This window comes from Physella acuta, unplaced genomic scaffold (assembly GCF_028476545.2).
Source record: "Physella acuta isolate Inbredline_101_S28 unplaced genomic scaffold, ASM2847654v3 ptg000071l, whole genome shotgun sequence".
NCBI classification, from domain to species: domain Eukaryota; kingdom Metazoa; phylum Mollusca; class Gastropoda; family Physidae; genus Physella; species Physella acuta.
This window is the reverse complement of record NW_026731591.1, coordinates 92,210-106,452: the sequence shown is the minus strand read 5'-3', so window position 1 is coordinate 106,452 and position 14,243 is coordinate 92,210. Positions and strand designations below refer to the sequence as shown.

Genomic DNA, 14,243 nt, shown 5'->3' with positions numbered 1-14,243 from the left:
CAATATTTTTTTTTTATAAAATATGTTTTTCTCAAACAAGTATAACATATAAAATATATAGGCCTATAATTGACGTGTAAAGGGTATCGATGGCTCTAGAAACCATAATTGTATTTGTGTACACCTAAAGCTTTCCCTAAACGACAATATGCTACTGTCGTGTTTTCGCAGAATAACTACTACGATAATAAACGACCTGTTTTTAAGTGCATGTGCTGTATAAAATAGCGAAATAACTTTTAAAATCAATTTACTACTGCAGCCCGACAAAGAGAATTTCTGACTAAAATAATGCTTTACTTCTTTTGTATACACAATTTTATAAAATCCAAGCGAATTAATTTAGTAAACTTTCAAAATAAAGCAAGAATTAAAAACAATTGAAAAAAAATGTTTTTATATAAATCACAATGTCCTACAGTAGGGGTCGGCAACCTTTTGGGGCGGAAGAGCCAAAAGTTAGGATTTACTAAATATCCCAGTTTTTAAAGAGCCACTAACATTTTTATTTATTCAAATGAAAAACATACACATGTTTCGCAGAAAAGTGTTAAGGTATTTTATCTAGCTCTGCTAGATTAATAAAATCAGTATTCAAAGTATATAACTTTTATTATTGAATTTTTCGAAATAAAGTAATTTACCGCTCTCCGTATTTTTTTTTTCGAAACAATCATCTTCTTCAAGCAAGGCATAGGCGGGGTTTTCTTTTCCATGCAGTTTTAGATTTAGTTCGTTTAGTTTCTTTGTGATCTCTACCATAAGTTGAATGTTGCAATTTCATATACACAAGTTAATAGGAAGTACATTGAAATAGGGCGTAACTAAATATCGTAATAGAATAGCGAGTGTTTATTGTTTATATTTATTATTATATCGTTCATTACCGAGTGTTGCAGAATAATATTTTTTTTTTGAGTTTTGAAAATAAAACTAAACAATTATAAATATTTGTGCATGGAGCTGAAGAGCCGCATTTCAACATCAAAAGAGCCGCATACGGCTCGCGAGCCGCAGGTTGCCGACCCCTGTCCTACAGTAATATCTTATGTATCGTTTTCACTCAGAATAACTATTTACTTATTTTTAAAAAAAATGCTAAATGTTCTTTATGTAAGAAAAAAACGATGCATAAATACGCGAAAATCATTTTATTTAAAATTAATTTTACATCCCTTACAGAAGGGACATAACTTTGCTACGCAAGGGAAATAACTTAACAAAATAGCTCAAACAAATACGAATCGAACAACTCAAAACAAAATACACCATCTATATTTATTGTTTGAATTATAAAATGTATTCAATTATATAGTATGCAAACAATTGTGTATTAGTTATAAATAAAAATAAAATGTAACTTGTACCATATTTTCACTTAGTATAGAGACACTTTAGCTTTATTTTAAGAATCAATATTTAAGTAGTATTAAAATGATTTCACCCACACTTGGCATAACTCTTAATCCTTTAAATTTTTTGGATCCCTTTCAGCCGGACAGGCGGATGTTTCAAGGTAGCGTGCCTTCAGCGTCAAGGGTCAATTCAATGTCATGGAAATTTTTGGAATGATAGATCAGTATGAGTATTACAGAGACACTTCCTCCACGGTCGTTTCTATTACTGTCCATGGGTGACTACAATGTGAACTTTTAACTCCGCAGCTAAGGACTGAGCACAGTAAACTAAGCAGTCAGGAGAAACCGAGTTTGCAAACTTTATTTTAGTCTAGTTCTTATGCCATTTTATTTTCTCCCTTTGATTATTACATATGCAATTGATGTTCATATCTCTGATGCAGTGTAAAACTATCAAACGAATTATTATTACTGATTTAAATGTTTAAAACAATTAAATAAAAACAAAATTAAAACAAAAAAAAATGAGGACTATATAGGTATAGATGTTTGAAAGGGAAGAATGTTTGCTTTGATGTGTCTCGTTGTAATAACATAACTTTTCCGATAGCTTAAAATTTGTATCATTTTAATTCTCTGTAATCACACATTTATTTCACATCTACTTAAAAACCCAAATTCCACCCCCCCCCCCTCACCCACCACGCCGAGGGAAAAATCATCATTTGAATCATCATTTAATTACACATTTGCATTTTCAGGTTGTTTTTTATTTATTTATTTTTATTTATTTATTTTGTTTTATATTTTTTTTATTTAGACGTTTTGTATTAGATCTATGTATAAGTAAAGCATCTTAAATGAATGAAAGTAGGCTACAAGTAAGAACAAAATATTACTATTGTAAATCTGTATCAGTCCTCATAAGCCGATGATGAAAATTAGTGAGGAAATTAATGAGCACTAATATACGATTTTCTAGTAGACTTTCAATATTATTTATTCTTGCTAACTGTTTTTTTTGCGATGGGTGGAATTGAATACTATTCACTAGCCTCAACATTCGCGGTTGAGTTTTTATTAACGCCAACCTTATGTCATTCTCACCATTTATTTATTTCTTTGTTTTGTTTTTAATTGGAGAAGACACAAAAAGATCTAAAACTCAAAAGGCAATCGATTTTAGTTTTGGGTATGAACGGTAAGCAGTTTTTCATTTAACACGATACTTGACGAGTAATCGTTCCGCAAATTTAAGAATTCATTCTGTAATTCATCGGGAACGCTTGCCACATTAAGGGAAGCAGAGAAAGGGTAACATGTCAATGCAGATTCTTCTTCTTTCAGCTCAGGGAAAATAACGCGGCATTCTATTTTCAAGGGATTCAAGATGCCCAGAATCATCTCTCAAATTTTATTTATCTCACAATCAGATTCATCTATCACACTTCAGAGTTTCTCAAACATGGCAATATATCCAACCTTCACCAATGTTGCAGCTTTGATAAAGATGCCAAGCGATTATCATAAAAAGAGATAACATTCGTTCACTTTCCCTGAAGCTTCAGGTCAAGCTTATGTTGATGTTCGTATATATCTTCTTGGTATGCTACTCGCTCCAACCACTCTTTGTCGTTAAAGTATATCAAAAGGTGTTGTTTCCCTTGCACTTCCAATAACAAATTGATTTCATCTTTTAATTCAAAAACGAGATTCACATTTCCTATTGACAGCCATCGTACTGTAATGTAGAACCTCGTGATCTTTATTCATGTCTTCGCACAGTTCTTGACACTCAGTCTAAACATCATTTGCTCAGTTGAAATAATGAATATTGAAGACAATGTTTAATCTGTTTAGAAACAATTCATCTTTCTTTTCTTTCTTTATTTTTTTTTAAAGCAGCGGCAAGTGCAAATAAACTTGACTTGGACAAAATGCATTACTTCCCATATGTTAAATATTTTAATTTTAAAAATCTTACAAGGGAGACTATTTAAAGCAATGTCTTGACAGAAATATATGCATATCTAATTAATATATCAGTCAATATCAATTTAAATTTAGTGTAGAAAATTATTAAACTTTTAATTTTATTATGAAATTTCTAATACATTCTTTTTAAATTTTACATATGTAAAAAAATAATTGTGACATTATAAATTGCATACACTAGATACTTTAAAAACAAAAATACTAATAATTAATTTTGCACTATGTTATACGTTTTTTATTTTTTGTAAACATAAAATTATTTTTGGCTCCCTTGTATAAAGGGGAAATATCATGTTATTTATTATTATTATTCAATAACCAAAATAAAACTGATTTTTACAAAACACACTAATGCAGTAAAAAAAAAAAGGTATAAAGGGGAAATAAAACTATAGTATATATATATATATATATATATATATATATATATATATATATATATATATATATATATATATATATATATATATATATATATATATATATATGTATATATATATATATATATATATATATATATATATATATATATATATTGGGGAGCCTAAAATTTGCGGGGTGGCCCTTTTTTTTCTAGTTCCGCCACTGGTTGCAGTACGGATTTAACTAATGTGTTAAGGGCCAATATGTTACCATTATTTTACTGAAGCTAATTGGTCGATGTCGTTCTGTCAGGTAGCTCTATCAAGTCAGACATGTGGAATAATTCTGTGAACGAATGAGTCCTGGGTTATTTAGTTAGCGCCTTACCTGGAGTACATATGCTGGTGTCGTCTTGTCAGGTGTCTATATATATATATATATATATATATATATATATATATATATATATATATATATATATATATATATATATCGTTTCCCCCCTATAGTAATTTCTATAATTTCATCCGTTAATCTCACGTACTCCTTTACAATCTACCATTAGAAAGCTGGGCTGTCAATTAATTACAATCAATTGCTGCGTTAATCCTTGGATATGGAGTTTAAATTTTAAAAAAGCAATACCTTAAAATCAGGGATCGTGGGTTGAATTCTTCCTTCAAGGGAAAGGGAAGGGGAGGGGAATAATGGTCCTTCACGAGCTACTTCTAGTGTTTAAAACAGGGGTCTCCAAACTTTTCAGCCCGAGGGCCGCATTAACTACGAAATTTCAGTTCGGGGGCCAGTTTCTTCCAGGCATGTCTTTGATTTTTCTGGGCAAAGTTCCACAGCCATCATCAACAAACGATTTTTCCTGGGACAAAAAGATCTCCGCGGGCCGGATGAGAGGACTTCGCGGGCCGCATCCGGCCCGCGGGCCGTAGTTTTGAGACCCCTGGTTTAAAAGCAAAATATTTTCAGTCGCAGCGTTGGTAGTGGTGTATTCTAAAATTATGAATTACTGAAGTGTAGAAAATAAAACAACTAAATAGCGGCGTATACTAGCAACTATATACAAGCCTTATTTGGCGTAAATGAAAACGAGAAATGCACATTTTTTGTAAAACGTTTGATTTCAGAACCCAATATGTTTAAAAACATAAGGCTTCGGCATGATTCGTTATTTTTTTTATGTTTAAAAAATTTAATTTACATAATTGTATATAAATCACAATATCGTGCAGTAATATAGATTGTTTCAACCTTTTTCTTTTATACTGTTTTCACTAAGAATAAACATTTACTTTGTTGAAAAAAAGGCTCCTTTATGTAAGAAAAAGAGATGCACAACTACACGTAAATCCCTTTGTTTAATATTTATTCTGTATCCCTTACAGAAGGGACACCATTTTTAAATTCAAGGGAAATAACTTAACAAAATAGCTTAAACAAATACGAATCGAACAACTCATAACAAAATGCACCATGTCTAATACTGTTTTACTTATAAGTTAAAATTATATATTTTCCATATAAATTATATACATTTCATTTCGAAGAGATGTCTGGAAGAAACTCTGGATACAGTGTGTGGACTAGTGACATTGGAGGTTTATTGATTTTCATGTTATTTTTGGAACTGTGATTATTCATCAATAAATAAAGTGTTGTAATCTCGAACCTGCAGTCAGAGTGTGATTCTTTAGATGAGGTGGATGAGTCAGTGCCGAATGAGGTGTCCACAGCCTGGCGACAGAAGTCCTAAGTCGTGGACAAATACCTACACGACAGGCGGTAAGACACCTCTGTCGCATCTAGGTGCTGCGAGAAGGGGTACAACACAACCTATCAAGGTACGTCACACGTCTGTCACATTTGGCGTCGTCGGCAGGATGGAAACGAGAAATACACACAAACAACCACGAATCATAAATCAATCACAACAACACACAATCGGTTACACATGTAAACACATTGGTATAAGGAAGGCGCCGTGATACAATCTATATATATATATATATATATATATATATATATATATATATATATATATATATATATATATATAATTCTCTTCTTGGAGACGATAGAAAACACCAAGCTGTAAGCGCGCTCCCTACCACCCCCACCCCTAACTGTGGTTCACGCTAAATGTTTACAATCGAAGAGCTGGGTTTAGTGACGGCTATTAGGGGCAGATAAAGTAGTTTGAAACGATTTTAAACTTAGGGGAGGTAACTAAGAAGAGTTAGCTTTCGGGGGTGGGGGTGGGGTGGGGTCGTAGGGGTCGGCTCGTATTCAATATTTTACCTCCCTTTAATATTTTGTTTGTTATTACAGGGGAGACTATTAGATTACAATTTGCTATTTTTACAAAAAAAAAACTTGTAAAAAAAGTAAATTACAAAGTATACCATTTGTCGCTCTCTTCACACAAAACATTATTTTTATCAAGTTGGTTTTAATCGATATTATGTGTAATTTATTTATTTTCAAATAGTTATTAATTTTATCTTAATTTAGTTCCGATATTTATTTATTTATTTTCAAATAGTTATTAATTTTATCTTAATTTAGTTCCGATAATAAAAACTTTAATATTATTTTTTAATTGGTAATATATATTTCAATAGCTTCTCAAAATGGTGTATGTAAGTTAAAATTAATTCTCAAAATTTTGGATCCCTTAACGGGACAAATTTTAATTAAAAAAAAGAGAGGTGTGGGAGGACTCAACAGATACAGATATACATACAGATGTTTAAAAAGGAAGATTGATTGATCTGTTGTGTCTCAATTCATTGTACTCTACATAACATACCAGCTGCTTATAAAAATTAAAACATTTATTTCAGCTCTACTTAAAAGCTCAAACCCCCTCAACCCACCACGACTATGAAAAAAAATCCATTAAATCACCTTTTAATTACACATTTGCAATTTTAGGTTAAAAAAAAGATTGTAATTAGACGTTTTGTATTAGTTCTTTTATAAGCAAACCATCTTAAATGAATTTAAGTAGGCTACAAGTAAGAAAGAAATATTACTATTGTAAATCTGTATCAGTCCTCACAAAACGATGATGAAAACTGTAATACTAAAGCGAACATGGCAAGGCAAACTGACGCTGTAAAATACATGTCTGAGGAAAAAAAGAAATTCAAAAGGGACAACATTCACTATAACTTTCAAATTTATTACACTTAACTAAAGGGATAAGGTTACCTTAATTAACTTATGTTGAACTGTGTAGCAATAACCAATCGCTAAAATTTTTCGAGTGACGCCACAACCGCTAGTCTGGTGCAGAGGCGTTACACCCTTACCGTCGGCCCGGGGAAAAAAATTTTTTATTTGCACCCCCCCCCCCCTCAAACTTTCAACTTGCACCCCCCCCCCCCTCCCCATATATTTTTTATATTTGTAATTCAAAACTGCTGCTAGAATCAGATTTTAATTTGTTTTTCCAACCCATTTTGGCGCCCCCTAAGGTCGGCGCCCGGAAACATATGCAACCCCCCCCCCCCCTCGCTACAACTCTGGTCTGGTGCTGCTAACGAAAATAAACCATTACGTCATAATCCCTTTGTTTATCTACTTCTACAAAAAAAGTTTTTATATTTACCACTCCTTGTGTTACCAGACTGGAAATAAACAATAAGAAAATTTACCCTTGTACAAACATGCAGGCTATTCTTAGAAACAAGAGACACAACACAAACAAAGCCTTGTCTAAAAATAGAAAATTATCCAGAGTTTCTTCCAGGCATCTCCGCTCACCCCGCCGAACGAAATGAAATTTTTATAGATAATATATACTTTTAAGTGTCCCTCCCCCCCCCCCCCCCCCCCCCGAAGAAAATCAACCGCCCGCGCCCCCCCCCCCCCCACCGCCCCGAAAATTGCAAGTGCTCTCCGCACCGGGTGACACCATTTAAGTGGGTGACACCAAGGCAAAAAATAGTAAAATATATAGAGAAAAATGATAATTCCACTTAATTGAGGGATTAATTCGAGTGTTAAATAGTGTTTTAAGAGGTGCAAATCATCGAAAGTTTGAGGGGAGGGGAGGTGCAAATCGAAAGTTTGAGGGTTGTGCAAATCGAAAGTTTGAGGGGGGGGGGGGGGGTTGCTAATTGAGAGTTTGAGAGGGTGCAAATAGAAAATTGAAAGTTTGTCCCCGGGGAGGGTCGCTACGCCTCTGGGGGATTACACCGTTAAGTGCCGCACCGGGTGACACCCGACCTCGCTACGCCACTGCATTTTATAAACGTAGTAAAATTTCTTAATAGATTCAGGGGCGGAACTATCTGAGCCGTTGGAACACCGGGAAAAATCCTATTGGGCCGCCATGAAATAATCCCGTTGGGTCGCCAGGATCAGTGCTGTGTAAAGCGCATAATATAACGCCGATTCTAGCCGGAAAAAAGATATGCATGCGCAATGGAGGGTGGCCGGAAAGAACCGCAACGGAAAAAAGGGCAACGGAAAAAAAGCGCAAATCAAAAAGCGCAACGGAAATAAGCGCACACGGAAAAAAGCGCAAAGAGAAAAAAGCGCACACAGAAAAAAGCGCAAAGAGAAAAAAGCGCAAACGGAAAAAAGCGCAAAGAGAAAAAAGCGCACACAGAAAAAAGCGCAAAGAGAAAAAAGCGCACACAGAAAAAAGCGCAAACAGAAAAAAGCGCAAACGGAAAAAAGCGCAAAGAGAAAAAAGCGCAAACGGAAAAAAGCGCAAACAGAAAAAAGCGCACACGGAAAAAAGCGCAAACGGAAAAAAGCGCAAACGGAAAAAAGCGCAAACAGAAAAAAAGCGCAAACGGAAAAAAGCGCAAACAGAAAAAAGCGCACACAGAAAAAAGCGCAAACAGAAAAAAGCGCAAACGGAAAAAAGCGCAAACAGAAACAAGCGCACACAGAAAAAAGCGCAAACGGAAAAAAGCGCAAACAGAAACAGAAAAATGCGCAACCAGAAAAAAACACAACGAAAAATGTGCAAAAGAGAAATTTAGCACAAAGACCATATGGACTAGATGACACATTTATACATGACTGTTAGGGCTGCTGTGAGAGTGTCGTGTTTGATGGGAGCCGGACGTTTTCCCGAAAGACACTTGCCCGAATGCCGTTTGCCCGAAGGCCGTTTTCCCGAATGGACACTTGCCCGAATGCGACAAACGCCCGAATGGACACTTGCCCGAATGCGACAAACGCCCGAATGGACACTTGCCCGAATGCGACAAATGCCCGAATGGACACTTGCCCGAATGCGACAAATGCCCGAATGGACACTTGCCCGAATGGGACAAATGCCCGAATGGACACTTGCCCGAATGCGACAAATGCCCGAATGCCACTTGCCCGAAGACCGTTTGCCCGAAAAATGTTAATATTAGATAATAAATAATATTTTCAAATAGACATTCTTTAATCAATTTAAGTTTGAAATTTTTATTAAAAACACAATTCTAAGCATAAAACAAAGTTGTTTATATTTTTAAATTTAGCTTTTTTTTTTTTTTTTTTCAAAACTGAGAAAGCGCTGTAAGAAAAACTTTATTCTTTAATAAATGGTAGGTGATGTTGGCGGAGGTTTTCTAACATTCTTTTGATGAATGTTTTGAACACCTTGTTTAGCCGACGTGTTGCGGTGGTTATATAGCTTTTATGACACGGCGTGGGCGGCGCGGCGTCTCGCAACATTGAACAGAGGAACGTTTGTTTGTTTATCTTATTATGCTAAACTTGTGTGGTGATCATTTAACAAAAGAATGAGGCGAGGTCTAGGTGGCGATGTTAAAAACTAAAGGTAGCCAAATATGTTTGATCTCCATTTAATGCGCCTTGTTAAGACAATGTGTTGAAACGATTACTTAATAAAGAAAGCAAAACTCATTTTAAAATCCGGAGATGAATGAAAATTGTATTTTTGTCTAATTTCATATGGAAGAGAAAGTATTTTTCTACACTTTTTAAATATCAAATACAAATTAATTTAAAATGTCTGCGTGGTAACATATATATTATTTTTTTCACTTTTTTTTGCGTAGATGTGTTTTGTTTACCAACATTTTAAATTTAAATTGATTACGAATGATTATTTAGTAATATATAATGTTAACATTTTTCGGGCAAACGGCCTTCGGGCAAGTGGCATTCGGGCATTTGTCGCATTCGGGCAAGTGTTCATTCGGGCATTTGTCGCATTCGGGCAAGTGTCCATTCGGGCCTTTGTCGCATTCGGGCAAGTGTCCATTCGGGCGTTTGTCGCATTCGGGGAAGTGTCCATTCGGGAAATCGGCCTTCGGGCAAACGGCATTCGGGCAAGTGTCTTTCGGGAATTTGTCGTAGACCCGTGTTTGATCACGTGATCTACTACCATTTAAAGCGTACCACTACCATCTGCATTCCCATCACCACGATACAGGCGATAATCACTTTACACAATGCCTATTATTTTCTTGGTCAATAATTATTCAACTACTATTCTCGTATAAACATAAAACTATCGACATTCCACGAAGTATCTTTCACATTCTCCCTAGTCCGAACTACCTAGCTTGCATACTATAACAACCCGTTCCTATGGCAAAACTTCACTCTCTTTCATCCGCGTCATCAAACATGCATTCGTCATATCTCTCGTAACAACATTCATTCGCACCAAAATAACAATTTTGTATTTAATATTTTTTCACATCATGACGCACCTACCTACCTACCTACTACCCACCTACCCACCTACCTATCTACCTACCTAACTAACCACCTACCCACTTACCCACCTACCCGCCTACATACTTACCAAACTACCCACCAAAAAAGTATCGGCGAAGTTCGTAAGTTTCGTAAACTTTTCGTATATATATATATATATATATATATATATATATATATATATATATATATATATATATATATATATATATATATATATATATATATATATATATATATATATATATATATATACCGAGGGGTCTATGGGGGGGGTTATGACCCCCCATAACCCCCCCCCCCCTGCCTACGCCACTGCATATAAGTATTCGCATAGATTTAGAGTAGCGTCCCTTTTGTTTACATGTTTTCATTACCCTTCAAACAAAAGTCTATTTTAGTTATATTGAGATTAAAGAATGTAAATAAATAGTATACACAATTCTGTAGAATAGGAACGATTGGGAGGGAAGTGACATTTAGCGCAGTAAATTTAGAGGTTAGGTAGGGTATAATAAATGGTGGGGTTAGGAAAGTTAAGGGGTCCATTCTCTAATAGGCAATCTATGTCTCTTTCGTACTTTCGTGTTGGTTTATTGTCGAACCTGTCCTCACCTCACATCACAACAGTTGGGTGACGCTTACCGTGTAATGTTAAAATAAATAGCATGTAATTGAGTTAGTTCGAAGTGAGTTTTCATACAAGCCAACCACTAATTAAGGTTGTCGCAAAATGTAACATATATGTAACGTATGTCAATGATGTCAATGAATTTTCATTAAAAAAAAAAAGATGTCTAGTACAGTTTACGAAACTTACGAACTTCGCCGATACTTTTTTGGTGGGTAGTTTGGTAAGTATGTAGGCGGGTAGGTGGGTAGGTGGGTAAGTGGGTAGGTGGGTAGTTAGGTAGGTAGGTAGGTAGGTGGGTAGTAGGTAGGTAAGTAGCTGCGTCATGATGTGAAACAATATTAAATACAAAATTGTTATTTTGGTGCGAATGAATGTTGTTACGAGAGATATGACGAATGCATGTTTGATGACGCGGATGAAAGAGAGTGAAGTTTTGCCATAGGAACGGGTTGTTATAGTATGCAAGCTAGGTAGTTCGGACTAGGGAGAATGTGAAAGATACTTCGTGGAATGTCGATAGTTTTATGTTTATACGAGAATAGTAGTTGAATAATTATTGACCAAGAAAATAATAGGCATTGTGTAAAGTGATTATCGCCTGTATCGTGGTGATGGGAATGCAGATGGTAGTGGTACGCTTTAAATGGTAGTAGATCACGTGATCAAACACGACACTCTCACAGCAGCCCTAACAGTCATGTATAAATGTGTCATCTAGTCCATATGGTCTTTGTGCTAAATTTCTCTTTTGCACATTTTTCGTTGTGTTTTTTCTGGTTGCGCATTTTTCTGTTTCTGTTTGCGCTTTTTTCCGTTTGCGCTTTTTTCTGTGTGCGCTTTTTTCTGTTTGCGCTTTTTTCCGTTTGCGCTTTTTTCTGTTTGCGCTTTTTTCTGTGTGCGCTTTTTTCTGTTTGCGCTTTTTTCCGTTTGCGCTTTTTTCTGTTTGCGCTTTTTTCCGTTTGCGCTTTTTTCCGTTTGCGCTTTTTTCCGTGTGCGCTTTTTTCTGTTTGCGCTTTTTTCCGTTTGCGCTTTTTTCTCTTTGCGCTTTTTTCCGTTTGCGCTTTTTTCTGTTTGCGCTTTTTTCTGTGTGCGCTTTTTTCTCTTTGCGCTTTTTTCTCTTTGCGCTTTTTTCTCTTTGCGCTTTTTTCCGTGTGCGCTTTTTTCTCTTTGCGCTTTTTTCCGTTTGCGCTTTTTTCTGTTTGCGCTTTTTTCTGTGTGCGCTTATTTCCGTTGCGCTTTTTGATTTGCGCTTTTTTCCGTTGCGCTTTTTTCCGTTGCGGTTCTTTCTGGGAACCGCAATGGAGAGAAACCACCGCCTTCTTTCACGGCGATGTTTTCGATGGTACTGCGCATGCGTGTGTTTACAAACAAACCGCAGAACCCTAACCCTGTCACTAACCCTAACCCGAACCCTCGCGCAGCTGTTAAGGCCACTGCGCATGCGCAGAACTATTGTGTTTCGTATCTTCTGTCGAAAAATCTTTTTCCGAGTAGTCACTTCGTATTAATTAATTAATTATATTCACTCGACTTTTATCAATATGTATCCTTTTTTTTGTATCAGTCTACCATTAAAATGAATACATCATTTGATATTGAGCCCTTTATTGTCTTTTAATAATGTACAATATTTTATGTATGTTCTTTAGTTGATTAACTGGCGATTGCGAAAGAAAAGAAAGTTCGCCATTAATGAAAAAAAATTATAACAATAGGCCTATTTAAATTTAATAGAACCCAATTTATTACCTATACGATATAATGCTTGCAACGCATAGCATTTTTTTTTTATTTGTATTAAACGCGCTATTTACAAGGTATTGTTAAATTTATTGTACTTTAGCGAGGGTATGTGATTAATGAGCAACATTTAAATATCAAGATTCGTAGGAGAAACAAAAAGGAAACAAAATACAGCCCCCAGTGAGGATTGAACTCACGACCCCTGGTTTACAAGACCAGTGCTCTAGCCACTGAGCTATGGAGGCTTGTATTCAGTTTGTTATCTATATTTTTAAATTTCGTTTGTACACTAATACCGTATACAAAAATTGTTTATTTGATTTAGTTGAAAATTTGCCAAAATAAAATGCAGATTTAAACCTGAACTTTAATCGAATTTGTTGTTGAATATTTAAAGTAAAATTTAAGGATAATCCTCTATATTGCTTTTTCTTTTAAACTCAGATTTTGTTTTATGTAGATGTTGTATGATAAAGTAAAACTAAAACCTTAACACTCCCCACATACGTGTAGTATGAGCTATGTGTTAAGTACACCGAAACAGCTGGTTGTCATTGATTCATCAGCTAATCTCATTCAAACAATTTTATGGTTTGAATAAACTTGTAACTAGAATAGTAAAAAAAATTTCAGCACTAGGTTGGTTTACTTTTGGATTGCTTTTTTTTAATTTTAAATAGTTTTTTCACCAAGTTATTTAAAGTTATTTAATATCCTTAAAATAAATTCTGAATATAGTTACGTTTTAATAATTTCGTTTATGATTTGTTTAATTATTTATATTTAGTAAGTTAAATAACAAATGATTTAAGCAAAAATAAGACTAAATTTTACTAGTAGCCTACAACTTACAGCACAAATGTATTATTTTATTATTGAAGCTGTAACGAACAGCACATTTACTTTTGTTCTTTATTTCATGAACGAAAAGGGCGTTGAGACAAATCGATAATAGGTTAAAAGGACAACACAAAACGCTGTTATAATTTTCACATAAAAGGGAAATAACCAAAGAAAATATTCAGATTTTGTTTAAAATCTGTTATTTCCACTGATTCGATAACAGCGCTACAGTTTATAGAGCATCAATTGCCTTAAACAGTTTATGTGGTGTACATATGACTAATATAATGTCTATAGTTTATCATTTATGTTTTTAATTAAATTAAAGAAAAGCTAATAGTATTTTATCAACTCCTTATAATAAACATATTAATTTTCTATTTAAAGTAAAATGTAGCGTTTCTCAATTACTAATTTCAAAAACATCTAGCATCTAAATTTACCAGATCAGTTTATTTTTCTTAAGCTTTGAGAGTTGGTATACCTTTTCTTACCCCACCCCCTACCTTCCCAACTCACTAGTTAAGTTAAAGACTATCACATTAGGTCTCCAATTGTTTTAATTACAATCAAAGGCGTCGCGAGGGAGG

The 14,243-nt window shown here is 34.6% G+C and overlaps 1 non-coding gene across 1 annotated transcript; it reads right to left on the bottom strand.

Annotated features, from left to right (window-relative positions):
* Positions 1–12,982: 12,982 nt before the first annotated feature.
* Trnat-ugu (transfer RNA threonine (anticodon UGU)) lies at positions 12,983–13,055 on the bottom strand. The gene has a single exon. It is a non-coding gene; the product is annotated as a tRNA-Thr (tRNA).
* Between the last annotated feature and the right edge of the window lie 1,188 nt (positions 13,056–14,243).